Source organism: Anabrus simplex, chromosome 1 (assembly GCF_040414725.1).
Source record: "Anabrus simplex isolate iqAnaSimp1 chromosome 1, ASM4041472v1, whole genome shotgun sequence".
Lineage (NCBI taxonomy): Eukaryota > Metazoa > Arthropoda > Insecta > Orthoptera > Tettigoniidae > Anabrus > Anabrus simplex.
In genome coordinates this window covers 1,640,570,424-1,640,597,548 of record NC_090265.1, presented here as the reverse complement: position 1 = coordinate 1,640,597,548, position 27,125 = coordinate 1,640,570,424, and positions in this window count along the sequence as shown.

Below are 27,125 nucleotides of genomic sequence, written 5' to 3'. Positions count from 1 at the left end.
AGTGATTCGGTGTCCGGGAAAGAGTCCTAACTTTCGATTTATCTGGCAGACTGGGACATCCAATTCTTCGTCATCTATATTTTTTAATGCTATTTGTTCGTGGCGTCGACCTATAGAGATCTCTTGCCCCTTCGTCATCTATATAAATATGATTCAATATTAATCGCAACCAAAATCACTCCCATTAATCTACTGTATTTATATACAAGAGTAATTTATGCAATTAGTGTGTAAGGTTAGTCTTGTCTTGGATGAATGGAAAGCCGAGCGCACAAATTACACATGTGCAAAAAAGGCTTACGCCACTGACGTTGCAGACATAATTTTATCTATTACCATAAAATATCAGTTCTATGAAAAGAAACGTACCGTATTAATAAGAACAATTCAACATTTCACACTTTCTGTATTAGCGCTAAGTGAATCCCACAGGAGTCTACTATGATGCTAAACGTCTGGAATGTGGGTTAGGGAATTCTTATAACTAGTAAATTCTCTGAATTTAGGCAGCATTCCCACCACTCGAGGCCTACCAATAAATGCATACACAAACCAATTCTATTCAACCATGAATGACGACACTCACTAATTGCTGGCTGTTTACAAGTCTCTGTCCTCTTCACACAGTAGGTAGTCCGGCTCGTTGGTATTACCTGAGACGGCTATAATCCTTACTGACAAGCTCGTCTTGTCTTCACTTTCGGTCGCAATTCCAGTCTCAGGGCACGCCAGCTACAGGCGGACAGATGCCAACCAGGGCTACTGAACCCCACAACACACGACGACTATTCCCCGGCTCGACTTCGGAGAAAATCCACCACTCTCACGTTAAAGTATGGAATTGAATTAAAGAGTATCTTGTAAGGCATTGTTTTAGTGATAAATAATAACACGTTCAAACACAGTGACAACTGAACAGCGGTAATGCAACAGCAACAACTCAACAGTGCCAGCCAGAACTGCAATATTCCTCACAACAACGACAACACACGCTGACTTCACGACGGCGCACACACACACAAATACTCCAAGGCAGTACACACAGTACTCCAACACGACGCTCGACACTCTGACAGAGCAACAACAACAACAATTCCTCGTTCAGACTCCGGTGAGGCACTTACGACAACCAGCATTGCTGTCGCCCCAGTCCGACGACTGAACTACAACGCTGATTGTTCGCGGCTAGCCTCCTTTTTATAGCTCGAGTGATGAACATCGGAATATTCGCGATGTGGCTAGAGATGGAACATGCTCGTTTCCCATTTCAGAAAGCGGACGAGGTAACCAGTCGAAGAGAACAATACAGGGAGAGGCCGGCGATACCCTCTATGCTGGCTGGCAGGGTGCCGGTCCAACAAACAAATTCCTTCTAGGAAATATCGAAGGGAGCTATGATAGGGCTGTCGCGTAACATTATTATTATTTCGTGTGAACGGTAAGTCAGTACGACAATCTAAATAATTTATTTTTTATTTAGGGTTTAGTCGAAAAAACTCCTTAGTTGGAATACCCGCGGAACTTACAGTCCCCCCAAGTATTTTTGCACCTATGCAGGTTTAACCTGAAAATAACATCCTGTCGAGAAGTAGGTTCAACCTTAAATCCTTAGCCAAAACCTAAACGAGTCAAGGAGGGACTCAGACACCTCAGAAATTACTAGAATAAGCTTCATTCTAATTTGCATCTTACTAGGCTTTCTAGACTTGATACTTTTTTTATGTACAGTAGAGAGAGGTACTGGTTATTTCACGGTATATGCATTATTTGTATACATAAGTGACTAGTATGTAAGCATGTCTTCAAGAGCCAAAATCACTATGTGAAAAATACCTCGTAGAATAAAAGACATTTTATTGAGAATGAATCAAATATGTGGAATTCCACCTTGTTCAAATTATATCTCTATCATGGAAATATCTAGGTGTACAACGAAACATCGGCTATCAAACTTTGTTAGATGTCACTCCACAAACTAGTACTGAACTGAACTGTGCTGTACTGTACTGTCTCACGAATATACTGTAGAAGGAGGTAATCTCGTTTTTTATGTATGATCAGTCCTCAGCCCTAAGGCTTGTTGGATCTTCAACAGCTCTGCCATCGGCTGTCATAGATGGCCTAGGCATCACTGAAGAGGCATACTAGGGAAATTAGGAGTGAAGTAGTTTCCCGTTGCTTTCTTCACTGAGCCAGAAGTTGCTACTACATATCAGTCTGATACATCAGAGTTTCGAAGATGCAAAATCGCTGTCGTGAAAGGTTCATCGTATTTTGAATGTAAAAGGGAGGGATTTTTTTTAAGTAATAATCTATATCTGGCGGCAAATCAACTATTGGAACTTTGTTTTCTCAATACTACTGTGAGAGATAGGAATACGGATTTTATATACAGTATATACACAGTAGTATAGCAACGATACCACAGCGTAGGTCTGAGGCATTTGTTTCTCACTTCGTGGAAGGAATTCATATAGCCGAGATGACATCTAGTCATGATATATTACAAGTGAGCATTGTATTAACGAGGATCAGACTCTTCTTGGCTTTGTATTATCCAGAGGCCAATGATCGACCGCTGAGTCATTTTGAACGCAACTCTCAATTGCATAAGCAGTTTGGGAAATGTACAATGTGTGACCGACGGAGAACAGTGGCTTTCTTAATCACCTCTCACGTTAGAGAATTTCCGGCGATTAAGTAACACCCACTCCATCACAGTCTTCCCACGTCAAGGTATTCACCGAGTACCCTCGCGTCTTGATTTGCTGTAGCCCCATAACCAGCTACCTCACGCATTCACATGTGCTCGTATTAATAAACTATGTGAATAGGTGACATCGAATATAATAATAATAATAATAATAATAATAATAATAATAATAATAATAATAATAATAATGTTGCAACTTCTGGCTCGGTGAGGAAAGCAGCGGGAAACTACCTCACTCCTCATTTCCCTAGAATGCCTCTTCAGTGATGCCTAGGCCATCTATGACAGTTGATGGCAGAGCTGTTGAAGATCCAACAAGCCGTAGGGCTGAGGACTGATCGTACATAAGAAACGATATTACCTCCTTCTACAGTATATTCATGGGACAGTACAGTACAAGGGATCTGAATGTTTTTTACAACTTGTTTTTTAAGTCGCACCGACACAGATAGGATTTATGGCGACGATGGGATAGGAAAGGGCTAGGAGCGGGAAGGGAGGGACCGTGACCTTACTTAAGGTACAGCCCCAGCATTTGCTTGGTGTGAAAATGGAAAACCACGGAAAACCATCTTCAGGGCTACTGATAGTGGGGTTCGAAGCCACCATCTCGCGAATACAAGCTCACAGCTGCGTGGTCCTAACCGCACAGCCAACTTATTCGGTGCCCCTCAATTTTAGTTACTGCGTTAGTGGGTTGAAAGTACCTCATGGAGATCATTGTAAGTACTGTATCTAGATGTGAAAGTAAGTAAAGATCTTCATTAGGGTAATCACATAAACGGGACTGTAAATAAAGCTTACAGATCTTTTCACATGGTTATGAGGGTATTTAGGTGTTATAGTAAGGATGTGTAAGAGACGGCATATAAGTCACTGGTAAGACCCCAATTAGAGTATGGTTCCAGTGTATGGGACCCTCACCAGGATTACTCTATTCGAGAACTGGAAGAAATCCAAAGAAAATCAGCACGATTTGTACTGGGTAATTTCCGACAAAAGAGTAGTGTTACAAAAATGTTGCAAACTTTTTACTGGGAAGGCTTGGGAGTAAGGAAACGAGCTGTTCGATTAAGCGGTATGTTCCGAGCTATCAGTGGTCAGATGGCGTGGGATAACATTAGTAGACGAATAAGCTTGAAAGGAGGTTTGAAAAGTTAGGTCATAATATGAAGATAACGTTGGAGTGTAGATTGGGGCAAATATTTATTTATAGGAGGACGAGTTAGGGACTGGGATAATTTACAAAGTGTGATATTCGATACATTTCTAACATCTTTGAAATTATTTACGAAAAGACCATGCAAACTAATAGGGAATCTGCCACCTAGGAGGCTAATCTATATACAGATGATTGATTGATTGATTGATTGATTGATTGATTGATTGATTGATTGATTGATTGATTGATTGATTGATTGATTGATTGATTGATTGATTGATTGATTGATTGATTGATTGATTGATGAAAAGCATGAGACGAGCAGCTCGTTGATTCAATAATCAGCACAGTGGCTTTCGGTTCAGGGGTCCTAGGGTTCGATTCCCCATGGGACCAGGTATTTTAACTGCATATAATTAATTATTCTGGCTCGGGGACTGGGCGTTTTTGTCCGTCTTATACACACCTCTATTTGTCTACGCACAACAGAGCACACAATCAACAACCACGGAAACACACAGCAGTGAATACCCTCTATATAGGGTTGGCGCCAAGAAGGATAACCGGCCATAAAACTCGGCCAATTCCACATGAAGTTGTCAACTTCTTCTTATTCTTCTTCTTCTTCGGCGCCTTGTCCCTTATGTGCGGTCGGCGATGTACACCCCAATACAGTGAAATAAAAAATAACAATAACAACAATAGAATGATTAGGAAGAAGAAGAAGGAGAATAAGAAGAATAGGAAGGACGTGTGTGTTATCTTCTCGACAGTCATCTTGCAAGTTAGAAGATATTTCTTCAAGTTATGGAGCAGAAAAAGGCAGAGTATTTCATTTTACATAATATCAATGAGAGAAAGTCTGCAAAACTCCTTTTCCAAAGCCTTTGCTTCGAGGCAGTACCATCTTAGCCTGAAGTTGTTCAAAGGAGCCCGCAGGGTTCTTCTACGGATGGGAAGTGAAAGCCACGATACCGTGAAATTAGTATTTTACTCGAGACCCCTATCGTTTGAGTCCGCAAAGGAGGAAACCATCCGCTAGTGCTCGGTCGATACGACTTCCTTGTCTCACAGCCGTCGAGCAAACGGCGGGGCGAGCCGGACTTTAACGTCAAGTGGAAGCGCCAACTGCTGTTAAATCGGCGGCTACCAGATTGGAACTCTCGCCTAATTGACTCTTGTAATAAATGTTCAAATTTATTTGTCTTTGCATTCTCTCTCTCTCTCTCTCTCTCTCTCTCTCATTCATTCACGCATACTCAAGCGCATTCATTCAAATAACACGACATTCACTATCTGCAGACCAGTAACAATATTCCACTTCTAGACATCAAATATACTGTTACCGATAAAACAGTATCTATTTTGTAAATCTAATTTATTTCAGGATTACCCAATTAGCGCGCGCACACACACACACACACACACACACACACGTACACGCACGCACAATTATATTCAACCATAAATGACTACACTCTAAACATTATAGCTTCTAATGTTGCCATTGATACTTTCACGGCCCGTACTTATAGACATGATACTGTATAGGCTTTTGGGCTTCAGCAATTACTGTGCATATATCTAGAGTTTCATAGGCCTATATCTGTAGAACACAACAAGTGCTTTAAATGAACTATTTGGTTTTCTGCTTAGCAAACGTATTCTAAATAATGCTCAGTTGCTCTTCATGAAGTAAGCAGTGCATTCATACAAAATAGATAGTAACGCGTCTCACAAGTTAGTGCAAACGTAATTTCACCTTATTTTCTTGACACGGCATAAGACCAAAAGCATATGCAGTATCATGTCTATTATAGCTTCTTAATTGACATTTTGGCCGATTTTGACTCTATCAGGTGGCTGTGCGGGGAAACACAGACATCCAACGAATCAGAAGCTGCCATTCATATCGATTTATATCGGTTGAGTGCGATATCAAGACCTAGTTGTGTACATTCACCACATCGTTAAGCTATCTCGCTCGGCGTGTATGATATTCGGTACGGTTCACGATCTTTTACACTTTCTTCAGTAATTAGTGTTTTCATATTGTTATATCTAGTCTTTATCTCTCTACTATAGCGTAGATTACCAGTTTAGCATAGCATAAGTTAGTACAATAGCCTATAGTTATTTATAGGCTTAATGGTTCAGTGTGCCTGCAGTATATCCGTGTATTGATTATTGTATCTAGTTGTCTGTATGTACCATGTCTCAGTGTAGTTCGGGAAAGCCAAGTGGCAAGAAAGTGACTCTAGATAAGTAGAGTGATTCCTTCCTGCGCCATCCCTTAGCTGTGAGTAATTTGTTACCTTCTCACTCTTTTTAATTTTTTTTCCAATGTGGTTTATTTCACACCGACACAGATAGGTTTTATGGCGACGATGGGATAGGAAAGGGCTAGTAGTGTGGAGGAAGCGACTGTGGCCTTGATTAAGGTATAGCCCCAGCATTTGCCTGGTGTATAAATGAGAAATCACGGAAAACCATCTTCAGGGCTGCTGACAGTAGGGTTCGAATCCTACTATCTCCCGAATACAAGCTGATACCTGCGTGACGCAAACCGCAGATCCACTTGCTCGGTTTTTTATTCCCAATATTGTATTTTTCGTTTTAAAGTCGGATGTTGTTAATAAGAGTATTTTTTGTGAATTTGTTTTCACTCGTGATTCATTAGCTTTTCTGAGTGCAGAATTACATTTTACGTGGGCTGTGTGCTACGGTCGTATTACATCAGCTGTTCTCATAGCAGTAGAGCGCTGGCATTATAGGTAAGGAGATGCTCACGAGTTTTGCGAACTACCAATTTAGAAGTAGGTCTTACAGTAGGCAGTCCGGCTCGCTGGTGATACCTGAGACCGGCTATAATCCTGATTGGCAGCTCCCGTTATTTTCAGTTTGGCTCGCAAATCTAGTCACACCGCACAGGAGGTGCCAGCACAACACAGGACTGTTCCTTGAGAAAGTCCATCACTGTTACGTGCAACACAGTGAACTAACTGACATTGACTATTAAACAGCTGTCACACAACAGCAACAACTCAACAGTATTAATCAGCACTGCAATATTCCTCACAACAATTAACACTGTTCCAATTCTACTCACACCAGTTGTTCCAAACAGTGACTCTACGACGGTCTACAGTCCTTGGTAGTACAGTACATATATAGTACTTCAAGGCAGTACACAGAGAGTACGGTACTCTACTCATTGCATGGGAAACTCTGACACTGGGACGACACTGGCGACAGTCCGCACTACTGCCGCCTCAATCCAATTACTGGACTCCTACACTGACTGTTCGAGGCTAGCCTCCCATTTATGTCCTGATGATGGAGTACTAAAATATTCGGGGCTCGCCAGAGAGGGAAATTTGTCGTTTCCCTTTTGAGAAGTCACACGAGGGAACCAGACGAAAGCGCAGTACACGGAAAGGGCAGCCATGCCCTCCAGGCCGGCTGGGAGTTCCCCAGTCTTACTCACTAACCCCTTCCAGGAAATGCCAAAGGAAGCTACGGCAGGGCAGGCACGTAACAACGCGTACATGCAAATGAAAAGTTGATCTGCTTTTACACAGAGGTCTGAAAACAATCACGAAGCATAGGGTAATTCCGGGAGAGTTGCCGCACTTTTTATGTCTTTTGTTATATCTCGGTATATTTACTTTTAAAATTGTTGCAAATTCATCGAGCATAATTTGAAAACATGTACATTTGATCAGGGATGAACAAAATATTGGCAATTGAAAGTAAATGGGAGAAAGGAGTGAACAAAGGAATTGTTGCATCTGCGGCGTCTCTCCCTGGATCCCGGTATAGATGCCAACTTTGCTCGGGAGCGATGCCGCGAGTAAAATAATTAATGACAAAATCAAATTTAAGCCAATTTCTTCAACTTTAATATAACCGAACACTAGAACGTACTACAAGACAATTATATCCACATAATATAATAATTCAGTGGAAAAAAATCTATCTGATAATTTACAACATTAAAATCATATTTTAATTTCGATTTACTATAAATGTGCATGTGCAATGGATTCTTCACTGTGTTATATAAAACCCCACGGCACTTAACACCCTTGAAATGGCTCTGGCCTGCACAGCGACCGCTGCTCAGCCCGAAGGCCAAGTATCAGGGAGAGACGCCGCACCCTCCTGTTTTCATACCTCAAGGCTATCATGGCCCAAAATTAGCTTACTCTCAACTACAGTTATGTTTCTGACGTCTACTGTACTAAAAACGTCTGATTTAAGCATTTGAAGCCAACTTAATATACAATAAATTAACACACGCAAAAACTTTGTCAGGAGGAAACATGTACTCGCCTCATGATATCGGCTATAATTGGCGTAATATACGAGCAAATTTCGTCATACTCGCAGACAGTAGTTCTTCCTTAGAAACTGAAAAACCACACATATTGCCATCTAGCTGTAACGACGGGAACCTTTAGGTACAGTGTATGCGGCATCTCTACCGGGGCGGCATCTGTCCCGGATTTACCTTACTTTATGATGTTATTGGCTGAATTACGAGATTTCATAGCGCATATAACCCGACTTCAGCAATTACTGTGCATATATCTAGAGCACAGCAAGTGCTTTAAATGAGCTATTTGGTTTTATGCTTTGCAAACGTATTCTAAATACTGCTCAGTTGCTCTTCATTTAGCAGCGCATTCATACAAAATAGGTGGTAACGCGTCTCACAAGTCTCAACACTTTGTATACCGTATTTACGGTGCTGATATCCTTAAGACTGTTAGACGACGGCCCCGCTTGGTGCTCTCACAAATCTATTTTTCAAGCCGAGATAATGCTTAAGAAAAGGAGCAGCAGAAGTAATCTCTTAAGATGTTGGACTGAAAGTAATGCAGATTACACTACAGACGTTAAATTAATTTTTTGTAAAAAATGAAAATATAAGTTACAGCTCACGCAGCGTCCTAATACCGGAGCTTACACACATGTAAGCGAGTGAGTATTAGTAACAAGAAACAAAATTCTCTGACAGAAGAACGGCCATCTTCTTCAAGACGGGGGCGAGTTTACACGTGATCTACTGTATGCCATATCACAATTGTGGCAAACATTTCATGGAATTAAAAGAAAAACCATTTATAAGGTATATTTTGGGCTTATGCCGTGTAATGAATTGTAAACACACTCTACGCGTTTCGAAAGGAACCTTGCCTTTCTTCATCAGGAGACAACAGAGAAATAGAGCGACGCATTAAAGGTTGCTAGGAGAAAGGAACAAAGAACTTGAAACGGTGCCGTAAGATGTAAGAGGGACGCCATTTTAGCCCCATGCTAGTGAAAACGAATGGGAACAGCAAAGCATCACTCTCTAATGGTTCTGATAATAGTTAGCCATGATTCACTGAGGTTGTAACCTGTATAACGGTTGAAATTATCTGGGTGTTTACGTATTTCAACGTCTGTTAAGGAAAAAGATGTAAAAGGAAATGCTTACCTACCTTGCATACATAACACGATGGATCGTATTGCTAAAATCTTACGTAGGTGCCATGTACGAATTGTTTTTGGAACATCAATTAAGATTAGGCAACTCCTGCGACCAACTAAGGGTAGTTTGCCTAAATTGCAACAACCTAGTATCTACAGAGTTCCCTGTACTTGTGGCAAGGTTTATATTGGGCAGACTTCGAGAACGGCGTGTACTCGCATCAAAGAACATACCAGATGTATCAGACTCAACCAACCTGATAAATCAGCTGTTGCTGATCATGCCTTAACACATGATCATGATGTCTTGTTCCAGGAAGTGGATGCTCTTGCCCGTATAAAGTAATATCGCCCAAGAATTATCTTTTTTTTTTCCTAGTTGCTTTACGTCGCACCGACATAGATAGGTCTTATGGCGACGATGGGACAAGGAAGGGCTCGGAGTGGGAAGGAAACGGCCGTGGCCTTAATTAAGGTTCATCCCCAGCATTTGCCTGGTGTGAAAATGGAAAACCACGGAAAACCATTTTCAGGGCTGCCGACAGTGGGATTCGAACCTACTATCTCCCGAATACTGGATACTGGCCGCACTTAAGCGACTGCAGCTATGGAGCTCGGTCAAGAATTATCAGGGAGGCGGTTGAAATACGTAAACACCCAGATAATTTCAACCGCGATACAGGTTACAACCTCAGTGAATCATGGCTACCTATTATCAGAACCATTAGAGAGTAATGCTCTGCTGTTGCCATTCGTTGTCTCTAGCATGGGGCTAAAATGGCGTCCCTTTTACATCTTAGGGCACTATTTAAAGTTCCTTGTTGCTTTCTCCTAGCAACCTTGCATACGTCGTTTCATTTCTCTGTTGTCTTCTGACGAATTAAGGCAAGATTCCTTTCGAAACGCGTAGAGTGTGTTTACAATTAATTACACGGCATAAGCCCAAAATATACCTCATGAATTGTTACACGGGCCGTGAAAGTCTAAATGATAACAAAAGAAAAACCCTCATTTTCGTGGCTTTCCGGAAAACTCCTGAAATCGAACCCTTCCTGAAGAATTGACACTTAAGATGGGACACTTGGACAAGTGCTATAATTCGATGGTCGAAGAAATCAGAGCCGAATTACACCGCAATCTGGTTTGGGGAAGCGTATATGACTACGGATGGAAGTGGCAGGACCTTAACAAATATCTTCTTCTTCAACTTAACGTTTTCGCGCAGGTACAGGCTTCGCTCTTCGGATCGGCGAACGCCATTTTAAGCGATGAGACACAACGTTCGGTGTCAGCTGAGCAATCTTCATGTCTGCAGCTATGTAGGGTATCTCGGCCTTCCACGTGGGCGCTTACCATTGACAGTGAGGTTGTATGCATCACGAGCGATGGCACCATGGCCGTACCATCTCAGACGCCCTTGTCGCATTTTGTTCTTGAACTGAAACAACTCCCATGCTCTGCCGGATGTGTCGTTGATTATGTGATGAAGGAGTGAAACTCGTAGAGACCAACGTAACATGTGCATTTGCATGGAGTGCAGAGGGTGTTCGGCGGTTTTGGTGACTTGCCAGCTCTCAGCCTCATACGACGCCGCTGGAGGAACTACAGTGCGATGCACTTTTGATTTGAGATGGACTGGCACACGCCTATCACTCAGCACTCCTGTGATTCCCCTCCATCTAAACCATGCTGCTTTCACTCTAGCTCGCACTTCCTGATCAATGCCACCGTTTGTCGGGAAATTGTGTGAAAATGAACCGGGAACCCCATAACTCATCTCATGTTACAAAGAACCAATCATTGTACAATTGCTCACTTTGACAATGAGTCGTTGTACTTCCTTTGACATTCAGGTGGTCATGAAGAAGAGTTTCGGGTACCTCTAACATTTTGCTGTTCGCTGTCCGGCTCCATGGCTAATTGGTTAGCGTGCTGGCCTTTGGTCACAAGGGTCCCGGGTTCGATTCCCGGCAGGGTCGGGAATTTTAACCATCATTGGTTAATTTCGCTGGCATGGGGGCTAGGTGTATGTGCAGTCTTCATCATCATTCCAGCTCATCACGACACGCAGGTCGCCTACGGCAGTCAAATAAAAAGACCTGCACCAGGCGAGTCGAACATGTCCTCGGACACTCCCGGCACTAAAGGCCATACGCCATTTCATTTATGCTGTTTGCTACATGCTGAAAGCCGACATATTACTTAAGGTATTTTATCCTAATTAGTTTCGTTTACATGTGCTGCGCACAGCCTTAGGAGAGTGGCGGAATAGGAAGACAGTTTCCTGCTGTCTAAAATTTAACACTCACTACGAAGAAAGTGTTTCTGAAAGTGCTTTTCTTCATGAGGTAGTCCTTAAAGAAATTAAAGTGAAGTAGTATTCTTTTACTGTCAGCATTTCGATAGAGTTCTATGCCAGTGATGTTACTGCTAGTCAACGGGCCAAAGACGTGTATAGCAATGAAACAGTTCAAAGGGATCTGGCAACCATCACCATACACTTCACACCGCAACCTATTATGAAGTTTACATTGCGGATTAGTGATTCTGTGAAGATGGATTTTTCTTTCTGTGGTGTAGCGGTTGGTGTGATTAGCTGCCACACCCAGAGGTCCAGGTTCAATTCCCTACTGTGCCACGAAATTTTAAACGTGGTACGAGGGCTGGAACGGGGTCCACTCAGCCTCGGGAAGTCAACTGAGTAGACAGGATTCGATTTCCATCTCAACCATTCTCGAAGTGGTTTTCCGTGGTTTCCCACCTCTTCTCCAGTTTTGTACTCTCGTCTTGACGTTCAAACCTCTTACAATTCTTCCTTACTGACATCACATCAAGTCTTAATACTACCATACGGGACATAATTCCTTCAGTGCAGCGTGTTTTAAAATCTATAGCAATTGAACAGACGCTGAAAAATAACTTTATTATTACACATGTACACGGTGACATCATTCGCTTACATTTGATGCAATAGGAGTAGGCTAAGGTGTGTGTTTGGACTACAAACCGAGTACTGACAGGTACCTTTATTTGAATAACAAAAGGATTGTTCTCTGCCACCCGAGAAGCTAATAAAATAGCGACCCAGACAAAACATCCTCACCAGAGCGTGTCGTAAATGATTTCCAGCTCAACCTGACAGCATCTATGAGACTTCTTCAGTCGGTCTCCTTACTGACGTGAAGTACAATTTACAATTTACGTCGCACCGACACAGATAGGTCTTATGGCGACAATGGGATAGGAAAGGGCTAGGAGTAGGAAGGAAGTGGCCGTTTCCTTAATTAGGGTATAGCCCGAGCATTTGATTGCTGTGAAAATGGGAAAGCACGGAAAACCATCTTCAGGGCTGCTGACAGTGGGGTTCGAACCCACTATCTCCAGAATGCTGCGCGCCCCTAACCGCACGGCCTACTCGCTCGGTGACATGAAATACAGATGTTATATTAAGATACGCTGCACATAGATACGTGCAGCGAAGTTGAGTGGTGAAAACGTTACCGACCCCAAGAAGGCGGGTTAGACCAGTGGTATCTGAAGATGCTCAAATAAGTCAACCTCGTGTCGGTAGATTTACTGGCCCGAAAGAAAAAACTCTTGCATGACAAAATTCGGTCAACTCGGAGTTTCCAAAAACCAAAAAAGAAATGTAGTAGATGGTGGGGCATTATTATTATTATTATTATTATTATTATTATTATTATTATTATTATTATTATTTCTTCGTTATTCCCAACTAAGGATCTTGATTGAAGTTAGTTGATGTTGTTGCCTTTTTCTTCTCCCAAAATCTCTTCATCTTCTCGCTGTGGCTTTTCTTGCGATATTCTGACCAAGTTTTGTTGGTATTAGAGCTTGGATGATGTTTAAAGCGGTGATTGTCGACTATTTTTCTGAACTTAGATCTGTCTAACATAGTGCCATCTGTGATGCCTATTTCCGGAAGATATTTTCCAACTTCGAGAAGCCAATTGTTTTTTACTTTCATTGGTAGAGCTAGGTTCAGAATTCTTTTAGTCAATCTCTGATTACTCATTCTGAGAATATATCCATAAAATTTCAAACGTCTTCTCCAAAATGCGTGTGAGATTTTCTCTGAATGTTGGTACAGGTCATGACTCTTCCTTATCATTCAAATTCCCCCTGTATGGACTGGTCCAAAAATATACCTCAAGATTTTTCTTTCTTGCTTTTCTACATCTTTAATCGATGATTATATTATTATTATTATTATTATTATTACTTCATTGTGGTTATGGTTCGAAGGGACAAAACAAAGAGAATGTATGGAGAAGAAAATTTTGAAATAATAATAATAATAATAATAATAATAATAATAATAATAATAATAATAATAATAATAATAATAATAATGTATGTGCAACACTTGTTCTTTTTCTCTACAAAGTCGGGTATAAAGTGAGAAGAATCTTCGTAGCGAGTTTTTACGACCGCATGCCCTTCCTGACGTCAACCTCATCGGAGGAGTTATTAAGATGACATGAATAGCATGATACATGATGGTAGAAGAGGAGAGGGCGAAACCTGTCGCCGGCACACAGCCTACTGCTGTGGAATAGCACCAAGGGGTCTGCTCAAGGCTTAATGTCTCCATCACGCCAGCACGGTTTTAGCCATACACACTTGACGCCTTGACGATCATGGCCACCAGGCTGGCAACATGTTCTCGGACACTCCTGCCTAGTTGACACGATACCAGTTGATGAGACGATTGTCAGAAGACAGTTGGCTGGCTTACATTTATTGGCTATGTGTGAACACTTCGGTCCAGTTGTCTAGACAATAATTGTCAATTATTGCCCTCACAATTGCCTAGGAATCGATTGTCTCGAGGAACAGACTGAGGACAACCAACAGAGTCCAGCTGCAATTCCCATCACCCGGAGCTCAGTACTGTCGGGACAGTTGGCGCCGTATGAACGTGACAGGCCAGTAGCTGTAAATGTATTTTGTGCCAGTTCGCTCGTGACAACCGAGAGGTGTAGCAGCCTGCGTGATCTTATAATTTAAATACTTTCATTTTAAAATTATTTGTAAGCTATTCGCGTAAATGCTCCAAAATAGGGTGACGATATTATTCGTTGAGCTGTAGGCCTATAGGGAACGATGATGTTTCTAGGACCAGCACGAAGATCTGTACAAGGACAAAAATGCTCGCCAAGCGGCACTTATGAGATTGCCGATAAAATTGACATTCAAGCATTCGGTGTGATTGATATCAAAACATTGCGTAACTCAGCAATGAATTCCCGGCACGTATAATTACAAAATACATTTAATTCCTGCGCACTTAGCTCTTCCTTGTCATTTACTGGCGTGGCAATAGCTTCCTCATGTGAACGGATTCACGTTCAACTGGACTGGTCAGGGATTGTCCCACAATAAATACAGGACAACTGTCGCCAACCATTGTCTCATTAACTGGCATCGTGTAAATTAGGCACTGAAGCCATCCAGTAAATAATGAAATGATTATGGCGTATGGCTTTTAGTGCCGGGAGTGTCCGAGGACATGTTCGGCTCGCCAGGTGCAGGTCTTTTGATTTGACTCCCGTAGGCGACCTGTACGTCATGATGAGGATGAAATGATGATGAAGACGACACATACACATCCAGCCCTAGTGCCAAAGAAATTAACCAATGATGGTTAAAACTCCCGACTCTGCCGGGAATCGAACCAGGGACCCCTGTGACCAAAGGTCAGCACGCTAACTATTTAGCCATGCGTCCGGACACAATAAATAATAACAAGTAATAACTGAAATCGTACTCCACCATTTATGTCCACTGACTGCATCGGGATATACAGTTTGAACATGGTGAGTGTGGTGTAATGCACAAAGCACAAGATAGAGCAGGCTATTGTTCGTGCGATAACAGTTATCGAACTCCTCGATCACCCGCACTCTACTGGAGAACACTCTTAACTGCTGATTGGAAAGAAAAATCACTTTGAAAGCTGGTAACTTGTAATTAGTCTTCCATTCAAGATTCTCTTCTCTTTGAAGAACAAAGGGTGCAATTGGAAAGTCATTTTCTCGCAGAGTAAATGGAAATGTAATTAACAGTTGGAAGGAGTCCATAATTTGTTCTTGTCAGTAGTTTTCTACGAAGATCGGAAGACTATGAATTATAGACTATCAGACCGGAAACTGCCATTATGTTTATAAATGAGGCATTTACCTGATGTAATAATAATACAGAGAGAGTTGTTCGGATCGCGCAGTGGTGAGCTTGCATTCAGGAGACGGTGGGTTTCGAACCCAATTGTCAGCCATTCCCGGAACAACGACCATGAATTTTGATATTATATCAGCAATACATCGCCTTTCAGACAACCAGAAAACTGCAGAAAAGTATCTACTGTGCAGTACTGTAGACCCTTATACACCTTTACCAGCACATTTCTTGGAATGTCTGATTGCCATTGTTACCAGAGAGCAGGAGTGTAGTCATGGAGAGTGTGCGGTGTAGGCTTCGGCCTACAAGTGGCCACGGCTGGTCCGTGCTCCGACAGCTCTGCACTCCGACCGCCCAACCGAGTAGAGGAGCGGTGACCACGGCTCTACCGTGTTTCTACGCCTCTGCATTCGGGAGACTAAGAGGGGCTGGACCCCACCGTCAGCTGTCCTAAGAATGGTTTTCCGTGGTTTTCAACTCTCCTGCACTAAGGCGAATGCCGGGACAGTTCCTAGTATAGGCCACTGTCGCCAATCCTATTACCTACACAATAAATCTCCTGGCCTGAGAGACGGCGTCACCGTCTAAGAGGTCCGTCTTCCCCTTCAGGGGAAAAATGAATACACTGAGTAGTATACAAGAAACTCGTTTATCCGGATTAGGTAGGACTAGAGGTAATCCGGATTATCGAAAAATGCGGATAATCCGGAAACAAACTAATAAATGAATACAAGCTACTAATCCATAGACACCTTTATTTTGACACTAACAAGAATTAAAATAAATACTTTCTTTGGCACATAAACTCAATACAGTACGTACTGTACTCACTTATATTTACTGAAATAGGTGAAAATTTCTTTTGTTTCAAATTTGTGAGGCGATTCAGAGCAGCACGATCGCGCAGACGTTTCACCAATATCAGTTCGGCTGGAGTTATTTCCCTCTGACGTTCTACGTAATCCATTAGTTTTTCCAGTTGTGCTTTTGCCTGTTGACACTACTTCTTCCTCTAAAACGTCAATTTCGTTTTCCAATTCACCATCACTGCCCTCCTCTGTATCACAGGCGGCAATAATTTCGTCATCGGTCATCATGCCGTAACCAGCATCATAGTCATTCTGCAACCAGGCATTTATGTCACTATCGTCTTCATCCGAACAACGAGGAATGTTTGCAAATACAGTATTTCAAATTCACACTTCTATACTTTTCCGTGTAGCGGAGAAAATGTGCGAGTGTCTGTAACAGAGTGCAGGAGTGAAGAAGTGCAATTAAGTATTTTTTGCGAAGAAAAAAATGATGGAATGAAACAAAAATATATTTACACATTAATGAACAGACATAGGTTTGGGTAAAATAGTTACAGGGCTTACGCAGTAATGGGCAGTGTTAGCAAAAGTCCGAAAAGTACTGTTGGGTTGTTAAGTGAGTCTCGGTCCACAAGTGGCTACGGCTGGTCCGAGCTCCGACAGCTCTGCACTCCGACCGCCTAACAGAGCAGAGGAGGGGTACACACGGGTCTGTCGTGGCTGTACGCCTCTGTATTCGTGAGACCGAGAGGGGCTGATCCCCACCATCGGCTGTCCTGAGAATGGTTTTCCGTGGTTTCCTCTTACAGTGAATACCGGGACAGCTCCTAGTACAGGCCACCACCGCAAATCCTCTCACCTTTTCCGGTACAATCTCCTGGTCTGAGAGACGGCGTCACAGTCTATACTAGACTTAACTAAAGTTGGCGTCTGACAGGTAAGGTTGGAGGGAGGAGCATTGCACGTGCCATTTCACGATGTTGCCACATTCCAGCATTCTTTTCTACATGCTCGCTTCCGGCTCACTTGTTCCCTCCTTCATTCTGACCGCTGTGATCTGCTGTAGACTACCTGGCCAGGTGGTGTCGTCCCATTTGCGATCACTCTTATACAATCAGGTTCTTATCAGTGACAGTGACAGGTTTGGCAACTCCGAGCAAGACGAGCTGCCCTGAAGTTTTATCTCCATGGCAACCGCAATCGCCCCACCCTCGTTTCCATGGCAACCACACAGCCACTCCCTTTATCCCGCCTCGGCAGGCAGTAAACGGACCTCCCTCTAAGAAATGCCACACACCAACTCTTATTATTAGCAGTATAGGATCCCGCCTCACATGAAAACATTTAGTAGTAGGCTCCGTGGCTCAGGCGGCAGCGGGCCAGCCTCTCACCGCTGGGTACCGTAGTTCAAATCCCGGTCACTCCATGTGAGATTTGTGCTGGACAAAGCGGAGGCGGGACAGGTTTTTCTCCGGGTACACCTGTTTTCCATGTCATATTTCATTTCATCTGTCACTCATTAATCATTGCCCCAGAGGAGTGCGACAGGCTTCGGCAGCCGACACAATTCCCATACTCGCCGCTGGATGGGGGCTTCATTCATTCCATTCCTGACCCTGGAAACAGGCTGTGGATTTCAGTAGTAGTATTAAGTAATGTACGTGGCGACTGAATACAGCATCGGTGCACGTACTGCTCCCCGTAGTGGAAGGGTCGTTGTTTCATTCGAGAGCGAACGTATCACTCACGAAGGAGAGAAACTCTTGACCAGGTGCTGACTTCAGGTCGATATTCAAATCACCACCAAGTACGATAGGTAGTAAATAGTTCTCGTTCTCACGAAGCTTGTGTTCTTATAGATACGTATAGACGACGTTACAGATGGTTACAATGGTGTCGGCGGAACTGATAACGCTAATTCCAGGTAGGCCCCTAGCCCAGAATCATATCCATGTTAATACATAGGTCTTATGAGAAAAGTATTCCGTGCCGTATAAAAGTGGTCGCAGTGGAAGCGGTTGTCTTAAAGGGGTTGTCATATGGAGAAGTTTGACAGTATCTTCTCTCTCTCTTTTTTCTCTCTTTTTTTTTCTTTACGTCGCACCGACACAGATAGGTCTTATGGCGACGATGGGAGAGGAAATGCCTAGGAATATGAAGGAAGCGGTCGTGGTCTTAATTAAGGTACAACCCCAGCATTTGCCTGGTGTGAAAATGGGAAACCATGGGAAACCGTCTTCAGGGCTGTCAACAGTGGGATTCGAACCCACTATCTCCCTCTTGTCTTTTTGTGGTGGTTGGTAGTGTGGTGGGTTGTAAAAGCACCCAGTACGCGAGCCAGAAGAATTAGCCACACGCATTTAAAATTCTCCACCCGGCGAGGGCTCTAAACCGAAAACCACTCTCAATCATCAATGATCTGCATTTAAGGCTGTTGCCCAGGTGACAGATTTCCCATCAGTTGTTTACCTAGCGCTTTCTTAAGCGTTTTCAAAGAACTTGGACATTTATCAAACATTTCCCTTGATAATTTATTCCAACCACTCCTCGTCCTATAAATGACTATTTGCTCCAATTGTCCTCTTGAATTGCAACCTCATCTTCGATTTTTTCTACTTCAAAAGCTTCGCTCAAGCGTATTCGTCTATTAATGTCATTCCACGCCATCTCTCCATTGGCAGCTCGAAACGTACCACATATTCGAGCATCTCGTCTCCTTACTCCCAAGACTTCCCAGCTCAAAGTTCGTAACACAACTCCTTTGTCGCAAATCACCCCCCCCCCCCTAAAAAGTCGTGCTGCTTTCCTTACCTCTTCAAATGCTTTCATTCCCCACCCTGAAGAGGTGGGCCGGGCCACCTAGAGGGTTACGCCCATTATCTGGCCAAGAGATGGGGGTGGGTTGGGGAGATGTGATGGAAGAAGGAGGCGGGTAAAAGGATGTGAAGAAGAAGGAGACGGGAGAGGAATTTTGCCTATGCCTAAGTTTTTTTTTTAATTTTTATACATAGCTTTATTGTAAAGGGGTACAAAGTACAATACAAGAGATGAGAAACAGTGCTGCTGCTTTCCTTTGTATATTTCCATTTCTCGTATCAAGTACTGTATTCCTTGTGTGGGTCCCATACACTGGAATTATACTTTAATTGGGATCGTACCAAAGATACGCCCCATTCTTTATATTCTTATTACAACCCATAAATACTCTCACAACCATGTGAAGAGATCTGTAAACTTTCTTAACAACGTAGTTAAATAGGATTTCTCCAATGAAGATCATTCCTTATATTAACACCGGGATACTTACAGTATTCCCCAAGCGGTACTATCACCGCCATCAACAGTCTAATTAAAATCGAGAGGACTTTTCGTCTTGGTCAAACTTATAACTTGACGTATGGTGGTCATTCAGGCAATGAGTCTGACGGTGACCCTCCAACAATCAGCAACATGAATAAGATCTGAGAGCCTAGCACTCGGGTCACGCACGCGTCTGATAGCCAGTATCAGAAGTAGCTACCGCACGCGTACACTCAACATATCACCACTTACAGCTGTGTGATTTAGATAAGATCATCTCGGTAGTGTCAGCGATACAGTGCAGCCAAACATAAAGTACCTATATAATTATAATCTAGAAGCAGCTCCCACAGCTCCACCCCTGTTGAAATTAGATTTAATTAGACTTGTGGACTGCTGGCAACAATTCAGGAATAACTTATCCTGTCAAATTCCAGATACCATGGTACACTCAGGTGGGCGTGACAACTTGTTCCCCATATTCGGAAAGGTCTACAGTGCCCATTCGCAGCCTCCAATATCCCATTTTTTTCATTTTTTAAATTTTTTTTCAGAAATGTAAGAGCTTATGCAATGTAGGAATTTCCTTATGGTACTCGTATTATTGTAAAATTTTCTCCTTCATCAATTCATCAATCATTATCTTATTTTTACGTACAATCTTTATTATTCCCGGACAGTCGTTTACCTTACAACTCAGCTTCGATGCTTTCTTTGTGAAATGTGTATGTTGCCACTCTACAAATACCTATCAGTTTGACGGCACGTTCTTCACAAAATGTGAAAACACTATAGATAGCGTAACAATATGGTACAGCCAAAACTTTCAGGAAAAGCAGGTAATATTCATGATAGAAAGATGATAATGCTAGTTACACATTTTTAATTACTCAAAGTGCATTTTAGACCGAACAGACTGAATGATACGTATATGGCGGTCGCTTATCACAATTTAAGTTGTTTTAAAAAGTACCAGTGTTAGAAAATTCTACAGTTATTACAGTGTTAATAAATTCATTACAATACTTGAGTATAGCCATATACAGTATATATTTACTTCAGCACACGTACAGTGCGGTACATACTTGAAAGTTAAATAACATTTCTTCCTGTAGTAATTTAAGAAAACAGCTTACTTAAAGGCTGCAGGAAATTTTTGTTAAACTTTAAGTTTACCTCAGTGAAACAACGAGCTTGTCTTCTGGAGACACAAAGATCCTAAAGTTTGAAAGTATGAGTTATTTTTTAGGATATAATACAATAATATAATAATAAAATGTCAAAGGCATCATTCGGAAATACCGAAAAAACTTTTCCGGTTGCTTGAGTAGATCAGGAAAAATACATTTTTATATTCTCCATCTTCTTCTCTCAGTAAAATATCCATTCACTCATTATTTTCTTATTACAACTGGAACTATAGCTAACATCGTTTAAACAAAACACTATTTCCCATTGTAACGGTTTAAATCCCGTTAAGCATATCTCTGCGTTATTATTATTATTATTATTATTATTATTATTATTATTATTATTATTATTATTATTATTATTATTGTATCTGCATTATTATCATTATTACTATTATTGCAACTATTATTATTGTTTGATTCAATTCTATAAACTGATTTCACTATGTATTAATTATCGCTTGCTTCATTGTATTTAATTTGTTATGTGTATATATGTGTATGTTAGTATTAAAATAATGAAGAGTGAGACTTGCTGCCTAATACCGGATATGGATGTATTATTTAGAAACTACTTTTAAAACATTGCAACATATGGTGCAATACTGTTACAGCAACTGTCGAGTCATCGTTCTGTCATCGTATGCATTTAGCAGCATGAGATAATTTAGGGAGTTCCTACTTTGTCTGAGGCTATTTCATCACTATATGCAATACTTGGGAGATGGGTAGGAGTGATGTGATGGCCTGATTTAACCCTGACGTGGGTGTTATACTATGTGAAAACTAGTGCCTATATATATAGAGGAGTATCCTATAGCGGGGAGGGGGTTAAATGGAGAGGCTTGCCATGAAGTGTTGCAGTCAGATGGAAGTGGACTCTCGGTGAGTCGGTCAGTGAGGCGGATGGTGAACAGTCTATTCGATGGAACCTTGGTCGATGGATAGATATTTGGAGAGTGAGGCCACAGTTGGTCAGTCAGTCAGTTAAAGATAGAACAGTGACATGTAGTCGTCAGTGACCAAACGGATTAAATATTCGGAGTGTGTTTCGTGTATCTGTTTGGTCGAGGTCTTGTGTCAGTTCGGTGACAGCCGAATAATGAGTCGTCGTAATGCAGACTAAGAATTATCAGTGCATTACTTGTAAAGTTGATTGTGAAGTGTGAATATAATTTCATGCCATGCTATATCTCGTTTGTGAAACTAAAAGGATACTTCACCAAATTAGGTTTGAGATACCTACAGCTGATACCAATTCAAAGGAATACATCGTAATAACAATCAAAGTGTTTAAGGTGTTAAGTGAAATAGTGAGGGATACATTTCTTGTACAACTTTTAAATGTCCGGTCAAGAGGATTTCAAATTTAATGCCTAGAGTTTCTTTCAGTTGAAATTTCAGAATTTTATATTATCATCTATATTATTGCAGCAAATCTCGCCATTTAAATTATAAATTTAAAGAATATATTTTGTTTAGTATCAAATACAATTAATTGTTTTATTTCAATGGTAGATCAGATAACCTCGAATTTTAATTGGGAAACCAAACGACAAAGTCCCTTTTCTAGAACTTATATGTTATATTGTCACCCCTCACACCCTAGAGATATTCAATATTGTCATTTTATTACCGTTACATTTATTTGCAGCTGGCGCCCATCAACAATTGTATGTGTAAGTAATCAGGTAAGAACTAAGTGAGACTACATAGTCCGGCGATTGAGTATTTTATTTCATGAATGTTTTAATTCTGATTCATTTTAAATTAATGACCAACCACACCATGACAAAACTCTCATCATCCGATGAATCTATTTTGGAAGCCTACGCGCGACCGTGTTGCATACAGTATAACCACTTCACGCACAAGCAAGCCACTTGTGCATGCTCGCATCACCAGTTACTTGTGCAAGCGTGCATCCAATGTAAACGAATCCTTAGACTGCAAGCTTTCAGCAAAATCTGCCATTAAGATCAAGTCGTAGGCATAAGTCAAACTGCTTACTACATTTCCAACTAACGGAATCCCCCCTTGCCACTTTATACCTTTCAGTAGATGATATATGTAAACTATGAACAACAAAGGTGAAAGATTACAGCCTTGTCTTGCCCCTCTAAGTACCCTGAACCAAGAACTCATTCTACCATAAATTCTCACTGCAGCCCAATTGTCATCATAAATGCTTTTGATTGCTTTCAAGAACATACCTTGATCCCAGCCCCCAGTACGGTTAACAACTTTTTCCCTGGTTTACAGTATTAACTTTACATTTAGATATGTGTTTAGGTAATCAACGATCGAATTGTTTTCTTCAATCATAGAGTAATGAGAGTGAACAATCCTAAATTCTAAGGGCTGATAATATAACCACAAGTGGCTTGCTTGTGCGTGAAGTGGTTATGTTGCATGCAACACGGTCGCGCGTAGGCTTCCAAAATAGATTCATCGGACGATGAGAGTTTTGTCGTGGTGTGGTTGGTCATTAATTTTAAAAAGAAACAGAATGAAAACATTCATGAAATAAAATATATATCGTGAAGTAGTCAGATAGTCCTATTAGTAGATTGAGGTAAAAATTACCTCGTGGGTTGTTGACGGATATTGCACCTACTGAAAGCCACATCTATTACATGATACATGTCTGGGCATGCTGTAATCAATAATTATTTGGAAAGGTAGAGATCCTTAAGAAGTGAGCATTAAAAATGATTTTCAAACTACCCATTCTGACACCGACTAAAGATCTGTAAAAGCATTTGAATGTATTATTACTTCTAAATCTCCGCATAAATGGTTCTATAATTATGATCTATAAATTTCAAAATAAATTAGTCCACTCAAACACATCAATAATATTGCCAATTGACAGATTCATAATTATGAAACAAGAATTATTTATAGCATTTGCTACAGTCAGATTCATTCTACTAGTTATGGTTAAAATTCTCTATGGCATTTTTCTAGAACTATGTATAACTCACTCCCAAAATATAAAAATGTTACCAACCTTATCTTTATCTGTCTTCAAGACTAATGTAACTAAATACTTAAAGTACAGAATTATGGTAATTATATTCATGAAGCTTTGGTCTATATTAACTGTTAAATCACTTTAAATTATACACTGACTGACAGAGCAAATGCAACACCAAGAAGGAGTGGTTCGAAAGGGATGAAAGTTGGGGAAAAACAGAGTCGGCACGGAAGAATAATTGATGTTTATTTCAAACCGATATGCAGGTTACACAATGCGCACGGCATCGACTCAGTAGGATGTAGGACCACCGCGAGCGGCGATGCACGCAGAAACACGTCGAGGTACAGAGTCAATAAGAGTGCGGATGGTGTCCTGAGGGATGCTTCTCCATTCTCTGTCAACCATTTGCCACAGGTGGACGTCCATACGAGGCTGGGGCAGAGTTTGCAAACGGCGTCCAATGAGATCCCACACGTGTTCGATTGGTGAGAGATCCGGAGAGTACGCTGGCCACGGAAGCATCTGTACACCTCGTAGAGCCTGTTGGGAGATGCGAGCAGTGTGTGGGCGGGCATTATCCTGCTGAAACAGAGCATTGGGCAGCCCCTGAAGGTACGGGAGTGCCACCGGCCGCAGCACATGCTGCACGTAGCGGTGGGCATTTAACGTGCCTTGAATACGCACTAGAGGTGACGTGGAATCATACGCAATAGCGCCCCAAACCATGATGCCGCGTTGTCTAGCGGTAGGGCGCTCCACAGTTACTGCCGGATTTGACCTTTCTCCACGCCGACGCCACACTCGTCTGCGGTGACTATCACTGACAGAACAGAAGCGTGACTCATCGGAGAACACGACGTTCCGCCATTCCCTCATCCAAGTCGCTCTAGCCGGGCACCATGCCAGGCGTGCACGTCTATGCTGTGGAGTCAATGGTAGTCTTCTGAGCGGACGCCGGGAGTGCAGGCCTCCTTCAACCAATCGACGGGAAATTGTTCTGGTCGATATTGGAACAGCCAGGGTGTCTTGCACATGCTGAAGAATGGCGGTTGACGTGGTGTGCGGGGCTGCCACCGCTTGGCGGCGGATGCGCCGATCCTCGCGTGCTGACGTCACTCGGGCTGCGCCTGGACCCCTCGCACGTGCCACATGTCCCTGCGCCAACCATGTTCGCCACAGGCGCTGCACCGTGGACACATCCCTATGGGTATCGGCTGCGATTTGACGAAGTGACCAACCTGCCCTTCTCAGCCCGATCACCATACCCCTCGTAAAGTCGTCTGTCTGCTGGAAATGCCTCCGTTGACGGCGGCCTGGCATTCTTAGCTATACACGTGTCCTGTGGCACACGACAACACGTTCTACAATGACTGTCGGCTGAGAAATCACGGTACGAAGTGGGCCATTTGCCAACGCCGTGTCCCATTTATCGCTCGCTACGTGCGCAGCACAGCGGCGCATTTCACATCATAGCATACCTCAGTGACGTCAGTCTACCCTGCTATTGGCATAAAGTTCTGACCACTCCTTCTTGGTGTTGCATTTGCTCTGTCAGTCAGTGTATATTTATTTTGTAATTACATTGTGAAACATAGACCTCCTTGCAATTCCACTATATTGCACCAACAAGAGCCTCGGCTCAGGAGCATATATTTAAATAAAATAAAAATTAAATAAATGTTGTTCTAAAGATAGAATTCCGAGATTTCTCATGTTTGAAAAAATAATCAGAAGTCACTTTCTAAGGCTCAAGGAACCTGAACGGTCTACGTGTGACCTTTCTTCACACTAACGGTTCGCGTCACCGAGAGACCCGGGTTCCCAGTCTCACAGAGACTCTTCTCTCGAAACCAAGTGTTAAAGAGGCCCAAATGGAGTGGATTCAAATACAGTATCACCATGTTATACTTAAACTCTAAAAAGTCGAAGCAAGAACATCTCTGTTTACGGTGCTGCAGATCATTGAGATATGCACCCCTTCTTCACCGATTATAAATTATTCCAAGCTGGTGGAAGGGTTACTTTTATATGTTCAAAGACGGACGTTACATTTCAAAGATATTTGCAAAGTAGATACTAGAACACATTTATAAATGAATACATTCAGATTTAATGCATAATGTAGGATGCCTCTACTGAATAGAAGATTGATAGCGGACGTAAATGTACCGTGCCCAGGCGCTGAGCAGGCTTCACGACGAGACGGCGCGTCGGACGTGCTGCCGGCTACCCAGGCGCTTATGTAACCCGAGGCGAGCCAAGAAGTGTCTTTTAGTCACGACGCGCAATGGATACAGAAAAGAGAATAATATATGCGCTGAGCGTGGGGTTGTAAGACAAAGTACTAGTGCGGTTTTCTCTCTTCCAAAACGCAGTGAAAAATATATTCTACGCCAAACTTTATTTCTTTATTTTACCCTTTGAGTCCGAATATTCTACACGCTGTTCGTAAGAGTACGGCAATGAATGGGTTGTTATGGTTAAGTAATTTATTTACCCTAAGTATTACAGTGGCAGGGAGAGATGATAAGCTTAAAATGTAGTAACCAGTTTGGCGTATGCCAATGGTTTGGTCTTAATGTCTGAAAGCCTGCAATCTAATATCTTGTGAGTTAAAAAATGGTTGCAGTGAGTATAATATGAAATATTAGCATTTTCAAAACTAAAGCGATGTCAGCAGACAAGGAACCTAAGAGAATTAAATATGAGATTGGAAATTAAAAACTGGAACAGGTAGATGATTACAAGTATTTAGGATACGCACGCCCACAGGATGGTAGATTGAATCAAGAAGCAGCAGAGTCAATGCATTTAGCTCATAGCTGCGATCAACAGTATTCTTTAAGAAAGAAGTCAGCTCCCGGACGAAATTATCTTTACACCGGTCTGTTTTTAAACTGACTTTGCTGTACGGGAGTGAAAGCTGGGTGGACTCAGGATATCTTATTCATAAGTTAGGAGTAACAGACATGAAATTAGCGAGAATGATTGCTGGTAAAAACAGGTGGGAACAATGGTGGGAGGTAACTCAGAAGGAGGGGATAAAATCTAAGTTAGGATTGAACTTGATGGAAGAAATTGTACGTATAAACCGAATTCGGTGTTGGAGTCGTGTGAGATGAATGGAGGAGGATAAGTTACCTAGGAGAACAATAGAGTGTAAGGGAAGTAGATGGAGGCCAAGACGACGATAGTGACACTCAGTTTCTAATGATTTAGTGATAAGGGATACGAAACTAGACGAGGCCACATAGTTACAGACGACTGTAGAGAGCAATAGTTAATT